The following is a 12,297-nucleotide window of genomic DNA, read 5'->3' on the forward strand; positions in this document are numbered from 1 at the left end:
ACCCTTTCCACCTCTTTTCACCATCCCGTCATGCATACTTCCGGGTGGCAAAAACATCAATGGCATCACTAGTAAACAAACCTTTACTTATCCTTTGGCAAAGGCAGAGCAATTAAAATGTGAAGTTTCCACATGTGGTAAATTGCTTGGAAGGGAGATCAAACCAAATTTGGACATAGTTAACACGATCCTTTAGTTATCGGTTAAATGATTCACTTTTCTGTTGCAGTACAAATGTACTGTTTTGACAGTTAAATGCAGGCGTGCCAATATTTACCAAAAAGAGGATAAAGAATATATGGCTTTCTGTATCATCATATATCTGCATGTGTTGCTCCATAATTTGTTTCAAATATCCATTGTTTAAATGGTTCAACAACTGACTATCAAGGCTAAACATTAGCATGTAAATGGCGGTTTCCATGATGTGTGAGCTTTAAGTTGGTGCCATTGTTCACTTGTTTGTAAATACACAGCATGAAATTCTCTTTGTTTTGTGTTTATTTTGAAAGTAAACGTTTACTGTGAGTGCCATTAAACACCTCGAAGCCTCTTTTTTGATGAATTGAAATATGCCAAACTGTTGCTTGTTGTGAAGTGACTTGGACTGAGTTCACGCAACCATACAGCGCTCGTAATCTCAAATTTGCGCTCACAAATGAAAGCAAAAAAATAAACGGCGGCCTAATGATAGCTCACATCTTGAAAAAAAAACATAAATCGGGTCACTCATATTTTAGGTGTTTTACAATACAAAAAGAAAAAATACATAAAAAACGAAATGCACAAAAACGCTGTGACTTTCCAAATGCGCAGTCGTTTGGAGAGTGTTTCCCACTAGGTTATTATGTTAGCATGTTGCCTTGCGAATTGTTTCGTTGTGTCGGTGTGACTGCGAGACCGGGAAAAGACAGACCGACCAACCGACCGGCAAAGCGGCTGGCCGCGTGTGTTATGCGCTGCGGCCGGCCGGCTACTCTGCGCTTGTGAGCGCCTCTGCTCTTCCAGCAAAAGTGCGAGCTGGACCGTTTCAAGCTCCCCTTTCACCGAATTGATTCTACTATAGGCCCGCTCGAAAAGGCGCGGGGTGGATGCCCGTCTAATGTTGTTTCACCTCATTCCCCCCACGCTCTAAAGTCACTCATTTCGAAAACGTTTGTGCTTCTAATGTCGATTTGTATTCGAAGGGGCAAATGGGTTTCAGGGGAGCTGTACGCCAAAGTAGGAAGCGAGGCTCGCGCGTCCCTACCGGCTCCCCCTTGTGTGTAGCAGTGAATGGTACATTCCACAATTTATTCCAGGGAAAGACTGACAGTTTTTTGGGTCATGAAGCAGCTGTTGAAGTCAGAGGTTCGCCCTCCCTCCGCCAGAATAAGGAATTAGAACGTAACACTGTCTACTCCAACGTATATTTACTGTATTCAAATCATGTCTTTTGAAAATAGAGTTTAAAATATATTTTTCTTTTAAAAAGTGAGTTGAGAATACATGTTCATGGATTAAAATTTATATATATACAGCTTACACGGTAGTGGTTAGCACGTCTGCTTTGCAGTCAAGTTCTGGGTTCAAATCTCGGATGATCCTACTGGCTAAAAAAAAGAAGCTTTTTCGGTTCATAAAATTTGAAATTGTCCATGTTTTTTACGTGTGTGTGTGCGTTTTTGCGCATGCTTCTGCTGTCATTTTTGTGTGTGTTTGTATTCTTTTGAGTGTTTTCATTAGCGTGTATTCAAATGTGTGGTTTTGTAATTGAGTGTGTGGTTTCCTAAGTGTGTTTTCATGGGGCGGAGAGTGTTTTCATATTTCTGTCAGTTTGTATTATTTTGAGGGTTTTCATTAGTGCCTATTCAAATTTGTGTTTTTGTAATTGCGTGTTCTTTAGCGTGTGTGTGTGCGTGTGTGGTATGCATGTGTGTTTCTTTGTGTGTGCACATTTGTATATTTGTGTGTGTATGTTGTGTAATGTGTCACTCTTACCCTTTGGGGATAATCACAAAAAGCCAAAAAAAAAGCCTAAGTAGTAGTTATTAGTTGTAATTAGCAATTTACATTTGTTAGCCTTGTCATACTTGTGCCTTTCTTGTACTTCTTACCTGTGCCAAACAGCATCAGTCCCTCATTTTGTGTGTGTGCACGTGTGTGTGTGTGTGTGTGTGTGTGTGTGCTCGCGCGCGCGTGAGAACATAAAAATTGCGTGTGTGCGTGTTTGTGTGCTCCCACCATGTTGCCTCCTAATGGAGATCATGTGTGGAGTCAGCACACGAAAACATGCTAACTACACACACACACACACACACACACACACACACACACACACACACACACGTAAAACGTCCGCCTCAGTCAGCAAGTTAAGAACAACTCCAATGGGAGGTTAACCACCAACGTGTGTGCTTGTGTGTCTGTGTTTGTGCAGTGGTGGGGGCAGTGGTGGGGGGGGGTTGCGGGAGTGGGGGAATCACAGGCCAAACGATGTGTGCCTATGTTGTCATATAGTGTTTATCTGTGTGTTTGTTTGTGTGTGTGTGTGTGTGTGAGTGAGACAGCAAGAGAATTTGTTTTCATGTGTGTATTATGTTCGTGTGTTTTTGTAATTGTGTGTGTGTGTGTGTGTGTGTGTGTGTGTGTGTGTGCTCGCTTGTGTTTCAGTGAGAGTGTTGACATGTTTGTGTATTCATAAACGTGTGTCTGAGTCTTTGTGTGTGTGTGTGTGTGTGTGTGTGTGTGTGTGTGTGTGTGTTTTCACACTTGTGCCTTTCGTGTCCTTCTTACCTGAGCCAAACAGTATCAGTCCCTCATTCTGTATATGTGAGTTTCAACCTGACTCTCTCACAACCTCACCCTTGCTCAAACTCACTCAAAAATTCACTCACTCACTCACTCACTTAACTCACAAACGTCCTTCAACATAATCACGCAAACTCTGCCACAAACTCACTCAACAAAATCGCAAACTTACTCAACGGCTCGCCAAAACTCACTCACAAATGTATTCATTCAAACGTACACACTCACTCACCCCCTCCAACTCAACCATTCACAAATTCACTCACTCACAAATTCACTCACAAAGCCGACCCAACAACTCACGCACAACCTCACTTTTCGGCACAAACGTACTCAGGCGCACGCAAATGCAGCAACTCACTTCCTGTCAAACCCCCCCTGAAGCGCATATGCGAGGCTCAAGAAGGTCTTGTAGCCTTTTCAAATGTGGCGAGGAGAAGCGGTCTGGATCCAATTTGAGGTGTGCGTGGACAGATGTTTGCGTCACAAGCGCACAGGACGAGGGCAAATCCAAAGAGTTTTTGTCAGGAATGCTTGAGTAAGACAAAACCTGTCTGACTTCCCGGACGACTTCAGAAAGTGTGTGCGGGCAAATAGCCAGTTAAGTGGAGGGCTGTTTTTATTTTATTTATTTTTTACTTTATATCATTTCCGTTTGTACATCTTCTTTCCATTATTCATTTTTTTATTTATTCCATATATTTGATTTGAGGTGGCCCGGTGGTCCAGTGGTTAGCGCACCGACCTCACAGTACAGAGGTACCAGGTTTAATTCCAGCTCCGGCTTCCCTGTGTGGAGTTTGCATGTTGTCCCCGTGCCTGCGTGGGTTTTCTCCGGGTATTCCGGTTTCCTCCCACATTCCAAAAACATGCATGGCAGGCTGATTGAACACTCCAAATTGTCCCGAGGTGTGAATGTGAGCGCGGATGGTTGTTCGTCTCTGTGTGCCCTGCGATTGGCTGGCAACCGGTTCAGGGTGTCCTCCGCCAACTGCCCGAAGAGGGCTGGGATAGGCTCCAGCACCCCACGCCATCCTTGTGAGGATAGAACAGATCGGAAAATGGATGGATGGATATTTGTTTTAATTTCCCCTAGTTATTTTCATTTGTTCCCCCTATTATTTTCTATTTTGTTTCATTCATTCAAATTGTTTTTATTTTCTCATTCATTCTACGTATTTGTATTCATTTTATTGTCTGGGTTTATTTTTATAATAGTTTGCTGTTGATTTTTTATTCTGTTTTCTTTTTTACATATTCATATTTAGTTTATTCTCGGTTTTAATCTTTCCATGTATTTTATTTTGATTCCTTTTTAAACAAATATTTTGTTTATTGTACTGGTAATTACAATTTTATTTTATTCGGTGTATTTTATTTTTCATTTCAGTTGATGTCCGCATTCAATTTTCTTTTTTAATCCCATTATTTTTTTTAAATTCTACTGACTGATGTTATATTTCATGAATTCATTTTTAAAAATGAATTGCTAATCTATTTGTCTCACTCATTTTGTTTATTTTTTTTTCCACGTTGTGTCTTAAACTTGAATAATTGTGCACTGATTGTCCCCCGCCCCTCAAAAAAAAAATTCCCAGGTTACGAATGCGTGTAAAAAGTTAACCGCTGTAAAAATAAAGTCAGTGCTACAAAAAAAAAAACCCAAAGAAAAAGCATACCGCTGTTTAAGATCAATCTTTCACGCTCACGTCATACATTTTAGCATTTTAATTCCGTTTGGTTCCGTTCTAATGTCCTGATGTCACACGTATTCTTCGTTGTTTAGGTGCACATGTCTTTGTGTCAGTGTGCGTGCGTAATTGCACGCATGTGTCGGCGTCTGCCGTTTGTCATCTGAATCGGTGGCACGTACTGTAGTAAAGAGCAGACAGGCGGGCAGGAGAGAAGTGAGTGTGCATGCTCTTGAGAGGGTAGGCGGGGGGGGGGTGGAAGTGGGTGCTGTTGGGGAGGAGAGGCGAAGGAGAGAACTCATGGGGAGAAAGAAGGTGTGCAAAGAGACATACAGGAAGAGGAGAAAGAAACAAGAGCGACGGGAGCGCAGAGAGCCAGGAGGGACAGTGAGAGAGGAAGAGGGGGGATGACAGAAAGGAGGGCGAAATACAAAAAAAAAAAAAAGAGAGAGAGAAACAGGAAGGAGAGAGACATGAGGAAGACGAGCAGAGAGACGGACAGGAGGACTGCAGCGAGGAGGGAAGAAGCTGGACATCAACGAATGAAACGGGGAACGAGAGACACAGGAGTGGAGAGACATGGGAGGAGGGAGACAGGAAGGAGAGATGTAAAAAATAAAAAAAAAAGGGGGGGCAGGAGTGCAAAAAGTCAGGATGAAGAGTGACACGAGGAAGGAGTGAACGGAGACAACAAGTGCAGCGAGACGGGAGAGAGAAAGAAAGACGGGACTCCTGAAAGACAGGATGGAGCGAGACACGAGCGAAGAGAGACCGGCTGGGTGGACGGAAACAAGGACTGCAGCGAGACGGGCTGGAGATAAACGTGAAGGAGAGAGAGAGAGAGAGAGAGGAGTGTCGAGAGATGGGAGCGGAGATAAACGTGAAGGAGAGAGAGAGAGAGAGGAGTGTCGAGAGATGGGAGGAGGGAGACAGGAGTGCAGAAAATATGAGTGGCGAGAAACAAGGAGAGAGACAGACAGGACTGCAGAGAGACAGCGAGGGCAGACCGAAAGAAGACAGACATGGCTGCAAAAAAAAAAAAACAAGACAAGAGAGTAAGACAACTCCTGAGAAAGCGAGACGGGCAGATTGAAAGGACGACCCGTGTCGCATCTTGTCTTCTTCCGAGCGGCAGCAGGTGGAACGAAAACAGTTCAGACGCAAAACAAGGACCAAGTGAAAGATGACATTCTTCTGACTTGTGCGGACCATATTTATGGGCATACGAACGCTATGTTCTCAGATTCTCGAAAATAAAATAAAATAAAATACGACAGCATCTTACTCAGTGATGGTGTAGGTAGAACGTGGCACGCCAGGGACCCGCACGCCGTCTCTGGCCCATCGGTTGGTCGCTAACAAAATTGAAGAGTTGTAGGCATTCGTACGCTTCTGGCAGATCAATCAGGCCACGGAAGAATCCAAGCCATCGTCTCGATTTGTCGCAGGGCAACGAGTTGGAGGGTACAGTCGCATAACTTGCCATCCAACGCGTGTCGTCTTGGACTTCAGCCCCCGGAAAGCTTGCGGGAGACCACCCAATAACGCCCCCAGGCTTGGATGGCCAAATCTTGGGTTACCGCGGTTGGTTTTACGATGGTGGCCAGGGTGAGCGCACCAGAAGGAGCGGCACAACCGATTGGAGTGCAGCATTAAATCAGGATTCACAAGCTGAGTTCCGTTCATTCCATTTTTATTTTTCATTTCTCAAAAACAAGCACTTGAAATTTGGATGTAACTTTTTTTTTTTTTTTTAAAGGCTATAGAGGTAGCGACGCCAATTCCGAGAGCTCTTTCGAGATGCTGTATGGAGAGAATTCCAACAAGGCGGCTGATTGGCAGGCAAAAAAAGGGAGACGTTCAATTAGACATGAATGGATGGAAGCCTTATGAGAGGCATCTGTAAGTGATGAAAAATACACGTTTGGCATGATTGCGCTTCAACCTGGTCGCGCACGTGTGTGTGTGTGTGTGTGTGTGTGTGTGTGTGTGTGTGTGTGTGTGTGTGTGCTCCCCTTTGCTTCGTTAGGGTAATTACAGCTTTGCCGGGTAAATAAGGCCATCATGAAAAGGGGGTGAGACATTCCCACCCCTTTGGCCGCCCCAATTAACCTAACTCTCCTTAACAGCGTTAAGTGGCGGAAAAAAAAAAATCTGCATGCAAAACATACGCGCATGTGATTTTTTTTTTTTTTTTTTAAGTGCAGTGTAGAAAATCAAATCTGTTCCTCCTTGCATTTTATTGTTTATTCTTGGCTGTGATCCTCAAATACTCTGAAGAACTCCAATCGTCAGCCATGCGTCTGGGGGACACAATGACAGCAGACTCGCTGACTTATGCTCGGCTCGCGATTGATGCAATTGATAACAGTTATCGAGGTTATTTACACATGGATAGTATTGACTGCTGCTTGCTTTTGAATTCTCTTGCTGACCGACACAGCAGCACCTATTGGGGGCACACGTACATTTTTCAGTCAAAAACGATGAATCGTTGCCTCCCTAGATGTGATCAACCTTCATGACGTGTGTTGCGAGAATTGTGTCAATTGATTGATAGTGGTGACATTTTTCCTTTTTTTTTTTTTCCTTTTTCATTCTAGGTCCTGTCATCACAACCATTGATCACATTTAATGGAAACCAAGGGGTAAGTCATGGGCCCACGCATTTGTTTATCTGGTTGCACGTTGTCACTTTTAGATCGACTTATGAAAGAACTTTTTTGTTTGTTTGTTTGTTTTGCTTTGAACATAACCACATGATCATGTCTGGCCCGCAGCGATGTGCAGAACTACTCTATCTTGCACTTTCCCCCTGCACACTGTATCATCAAATTTAATAACGGTTTATTATCGTATACACACAGGCATGCTGTTGGATGTAGGGATGGACATTTGACTCCATTTCGAATGTCAACTATGGGGACACTGAGCAAATTCTCATGTTTTATGTCATACTTTGAAGAAGTTCAAAATCAAACTTCTTGACACTGAATCAACAGCGCGTCTGCCGCGAGCAGCCACAAAGTGAACTCCATTTTGCCTCAAGTGCTGCAAGACACTGTTGACCGACTCGTTTCGCAATCGGCAGCATTCTTCACGATCAATGAATCGTTTCTCATCGTCATCCCGATAGCTCAGGGGTGTCAAGCTCATTTTTGTCGCCGGCTACATTGTCGTCACGGTTTCCCCTCGGAGGGCCGTTATGACCATATAAATGTTTAACCACCTCCACATATTACATACACAGCGCACAACAAATCGATGGAGAACTTGTTTTGAAATCAGAAGTCAAGAATAATGGCTGGTTCAAACATTGTGATTATGGATTAGACATGACAATTTGAAATTTTGGTTCAGACTTTGGCAAGCATCATGGAAGTTGAAATGCTTGATTTGCTTTTTGCGGGCCACATAAAATGATGTGGCGGGCCAGATCTGGCCCCGGGGCCTTGACTTTGACACCCTTTAAACAGTATCGGCAAAGTCACAAGGATACGTTGCCATTACTGTTGCGTGGGCAGTCATTTAAATTGCGCCACGTAGAGTCCAGACAAGGCCGAACAAACCAAAAGACAATGCGAAAAAACATGGCGCGATCCAACTGCCTGGATATTAACTACAAAAAGCAATATTCTTACACTCGCACGTATACTGTATTGAATCCTTCCATGCGCCACTCCACCACAAAGCAAAGTGGGAATCAAGTGTGCCTCCTTCAAATAAATGCCTCCCATCACAAAGAATAAAAATAAAACCCTTGTTACCATCGATGGCCTCGTTTATGCACAAATAATGAAGAGTTAACCGCGTTAGCCCATTTGGGCTTTTGTCTGTGCGATCCTCTCATGGGTCATGTTTGTCATATGCCCAAATCAGAGGGTTGGCCACATGTTCTTGATTGGATGTTTCAGTCTGTGTGTGTGTGTGTGTGTGTGTGTGTGTGTGCTCCCCTTTGCTTCGTTAGGGTAATTACAGCTTTGCCGGGTAAATAAGGCCATCATGAAAAGGGGGTGAGACATTCCCACCCCTTTGGCCGCCCCAATTAACCTAACTCTCCTTAACAGCGTTAAGTGGCGGAAAAAAAAAAATCTGCATGCAAAACATACGCGCATGTGATTTTTTTTTTTTTTTTTTTAATCGACACCATTTTGCACAACGCACGGTCTTACAGCCAAGCGGCAAGCACGAAAGACTTAAAGAGGCACGCGCAAGACAGTCGCTAACTCGGCATGGTCTGCCAGTAAGCGCTGACGTTTACGTCGGCATGAATACACACTTGGCATGGTCTCACGGTCGCGCGGACAGTGCTGAAGTTTCAGGTGGTACCCATAAGAACGCATGTTCTCACGGCTGTGCAGCGTGTGCTAAAAAAATGAAGGCGCTACACACAGGAACCATATCTGTAACTCGGCATGGTTCACAGCCGTGCAGGATGCGCCGAAGTTCAAATTAGAATGAATGATGAACCCAAGCTTGGGTAAAAGTTACCCCATCTACAGGTTGAAAAAAAACAAACGAACCACGTTTTTCAGTTTGGTCTCACGGCTGTGAAGCATGTGCTAAAATTCAGGGCGGTACTCGTCAGACCACAGCTAACTCGGCATGGTCTCGCAGCCGTGCAGCATGCGCCGAAGTTGAAATTAGAATGAATAATGAAACCCAACCTTGGGTAAACGTTACCCAATCTACAAAAAATTCTCAGCGAGCAGGTTAGGGAAAAAAAAAAAAAAAAAAAACAACAACCACCGGGCATTTTTCAGTTTGGTCTCACGGCTGTGTAGCAAACGCGCTCGCGCACGCTTATGGAGTTGAAACCCGTCATGGCGGGATTTGCAGACAACGGTTCTGATCGGACTTTTGAAGCATGTTTTTCCGGGGAAAATTTGGGTTGAACTCCAAATAGTACCACTTTTGGACCGCGTGCGCACGTTATTCTCCTCCACACCCGCGCACTTTGTAGCCAGGTGAGATCTGTATGCGCCAGGCGTCATCTGAGGCTTAACTGGCTGCCGGAGCCGCGGTGAGCAGCATCTATCATCTCGGCCTCGCTGATGAATGTCTGTCCTGAGTGGCTTTGTGGCTGAGGGGAGGAAGAGGAGGAGGGCAGGATGAAGATGAGGCGGAGGTGGGGTGGGGGGCGCTTCAGTGCGGAGAAAGGGTGGGTGGGGGCGTGAAGTTGAGGAAGACAAGAAAGTAAGAATAGTGCAAAAAGACAAGAAGTGTGTGTGTGTGTGTGTATGGGGGGGTGAAATGGAGGGAGAAGAGCGAGGGGGAGGGGGGGCGGGGGAAGTGGGTCAGAGGAGAGGAAGATGATGTGCAAGAGAAGGAAGAAGATGGAGAGATGCTACCGGAGGGAGGAGGAGTAAGAACTGGGATGAGCGTGACGTCACGATGCATGCGCACGCACGGCCATATTGTTCCAAATTAAGCACACTTAAGAGAACTGTTTGCACTGATCCAACATGCACATCAGAGTTCGTTTCCATGTTCACTGTCATTCCTGCGTGGGAAATAGAGGCACCATTTTTTTTTTTTTTTTTTGGTATTCATTTAGTTTGTCGTATCCTCATTTTCATCTCTGAAGAGAAATGGAGATTTGCTGCTTTTATTGTATTCTAGTTGAAATGATGATAATGATTATTGAAGATGGGTAATCACAACGGCGCAACCCACTCTTTTTTTTTCCTCCCCCCAATACGCAGGCTTGCGCCTCTTTGCGAAGTGACCAGCGCCGCGTCCACGCCGCATCCGCGCAGACGAACGCCGACGCCAGATTTGCGGCAGTCATGAAAATGGAGCGCCTAAAATGCATTTGTGTTAATTTTCGTGGAAAAAAAATCATCTCCGACAATCGGATGAAAATCCACCAATTCATGAACATCTTGAGGAAAGCATGTTGCAAATCGGGAAATTTAATTTGAGACACATAACAAGAAAGACGTCAACAAAAATGTGAAAAAAATTTACTTTTTTCCCCCCTAGAAACAATTATAACCAGTTTTATTCAAATACTTGTATCAGTAAAATTAAAGTGATTTTCAAAATGAAATGACAGGAAGTGTATTCGACTATAATTGAGCAAGTGACACGAAAATGACCCCCCGCCCCCACCCCACTGCAACGCTTAAATGCAAAACCAAACAAGGTTATTTTAGTCAAAGTATTGTGTAATGAGGCGGCCCAGTGGTTGAGTGGTTAGCGCTACGACCTCACAGTGCAGGGGTCGTGGGTTTGATCCCTGCTCCGGCCTTCCTGTGTGGAGTTTGCATGTTCTCCCCGGGCCTTGTGTGGGTTTTCTCGGGGTACTCCACATTCCAAAAAGGAATGTGGGAGCGTTCACTCAGGCAGGCTGATTGAACGCTCTCAATTGTCCCTCGCGTTTTGAGATCTATTTTTCATGCGAACGCTGATGGTGGCGTTTGCATGAATGTAACTAACGCAAGGTGGTGGAATTTCTGTGTACGTATTTGTTCAGACTGATCCAATTGTGCCATCGTTGCATTTTTCGAGCATATTTTTCATATCGCTTTTCATTTTCGGTCTTCTCACTGCAGCGACTTGTCAGAAGATGTTGGTCGTCACACACGAACGAAAATAAAGCTCCGCCGCACGCACACGTCCGTCCATGCACGCGCGTGCACGCAGACAGACACGCAGTCAGCTGTGCCCTTCCCACAGCCCGTAGCGTGAAAACGGAACACATTGCCTGTCACTTGCACACGCGCTCGCGCACACGCGCGCATACACGCGAACCAGGGAGCTCAACCTAGGCACATTCTTAAAGAGACAGGACGCGCGCGTAACTTCATTCCTTCAGAACCATACCTGGTCAAAACTTCCAAAACGTGTATGGAGTAAAGAACGAACATCGCTGTTTTCAATGACCATTCAGCGTATATGATCTCGGTTTTGTGAATTGTGACTGATAGAGTTCAGGTTTACAATTCTTGGTGAATTTTTCTTGATGGGGTATGCTTTCATTTCATTGTTGGTAGTTGTAACAACACGCTGCTGGTCCATCTTTACCTTACCCAGAGGTACGCCTCATATGAGAACATTTTAAATCGCATGCTTACCGATGAAACAATCGTATGCCATACACCGTGGCGGTTTTGCTGTACAGACTCAGAGAAATCAATGTATTGAAGTTAGGCTGGCTTATCGAGTGGCAACGTAAGATGGCCACCGGTGGCTTCACTTCTTCGGACAACGAGTAAGCGGCATTCTGACTCCATTCATCAGTATATCCGTGGGTCCACCTAACATGAACTAAACTCCACACAGGAAGACCTGAGGCAAGATTCGAACCCCTGTGAAGCAAACATACCAACCACTTGCCTGCCATGCTGCACCATTAAAAGTCAATTTTGCTTTTTAGGTCCCCTATAGAGAACAGGAATTAAGAAGACATGGTGAATTAGCATAGCACTTGTGTTGTGCAACAACAACACCAACGACACTATCGTAGAGAAAAGCTAACTTGAACTTGAGCTGGGGGGGGGGTGTCGGGGAATGTACACGTTGCGCCTTTAAGAAGCCCCCACCATCACACAACAGGGGGGCGTGAGCGAAATCCTGGAACAGCGATTGAAAAAAAAAAAGAGAAAAAAAAGCTGCAAGCTCCACCACCAGTGAACGGTTTCAAGTCGCCCACCCTGCCCGGACTGAAACCCTGCCTGATTTGTGGGCAATGTTGAGGATGTAGAAAAAAAAGGAAAGGAAAGCCGGGGAGAGAGAGAGAGCGAGAGAGAGAGAGAGAGAGAGAGAGAGAGAGATTGTGTGTGAGAGAGAGAGAGAGAGAGAGAGAGAGAGA

General features: G+C 44.8%; 1 protein-coding gene across 3 annotated transcripts in view; it reads left to right on the forward strand.

Annotated features, from left to right (window-relative positions):
* keap1a (kelch-like ECH-associated protein 1a) overlaps nt 1-553 on the forward strand; it is a 13,511-nt gene extending 12,958 nt beyond the window's left edge. For all 3 annotated transcript variants that reach the window (XR_002168538.1, XM_019872597.1, XM_019872596.1), the window contains one exon: nt 1-553. This exon is cut by the window's left edge. The gene's annotated coding sequence lies outside the window, so the exon portion shown is untranslated.
* Nucleotides 554-12,297: the final 11,744 nt, after the last annotated feature.

This window comes from Hippocampus comes, unplaced genomic scaffold (assembly GCF_001891065.2).
Source record: "Hippocampus comes isolate QL1 unplaced genomic scaffold, H_comes_QL1_v1.1 scaffold92, whole genome shotgun sequence".
NCBI classification, from domain to species: Eukaryota; Metazoa; Chordata; class Actinopteri; order Syngnathiformes; family Syngnathidae; genus Hippocampus; species Hippocampus comes.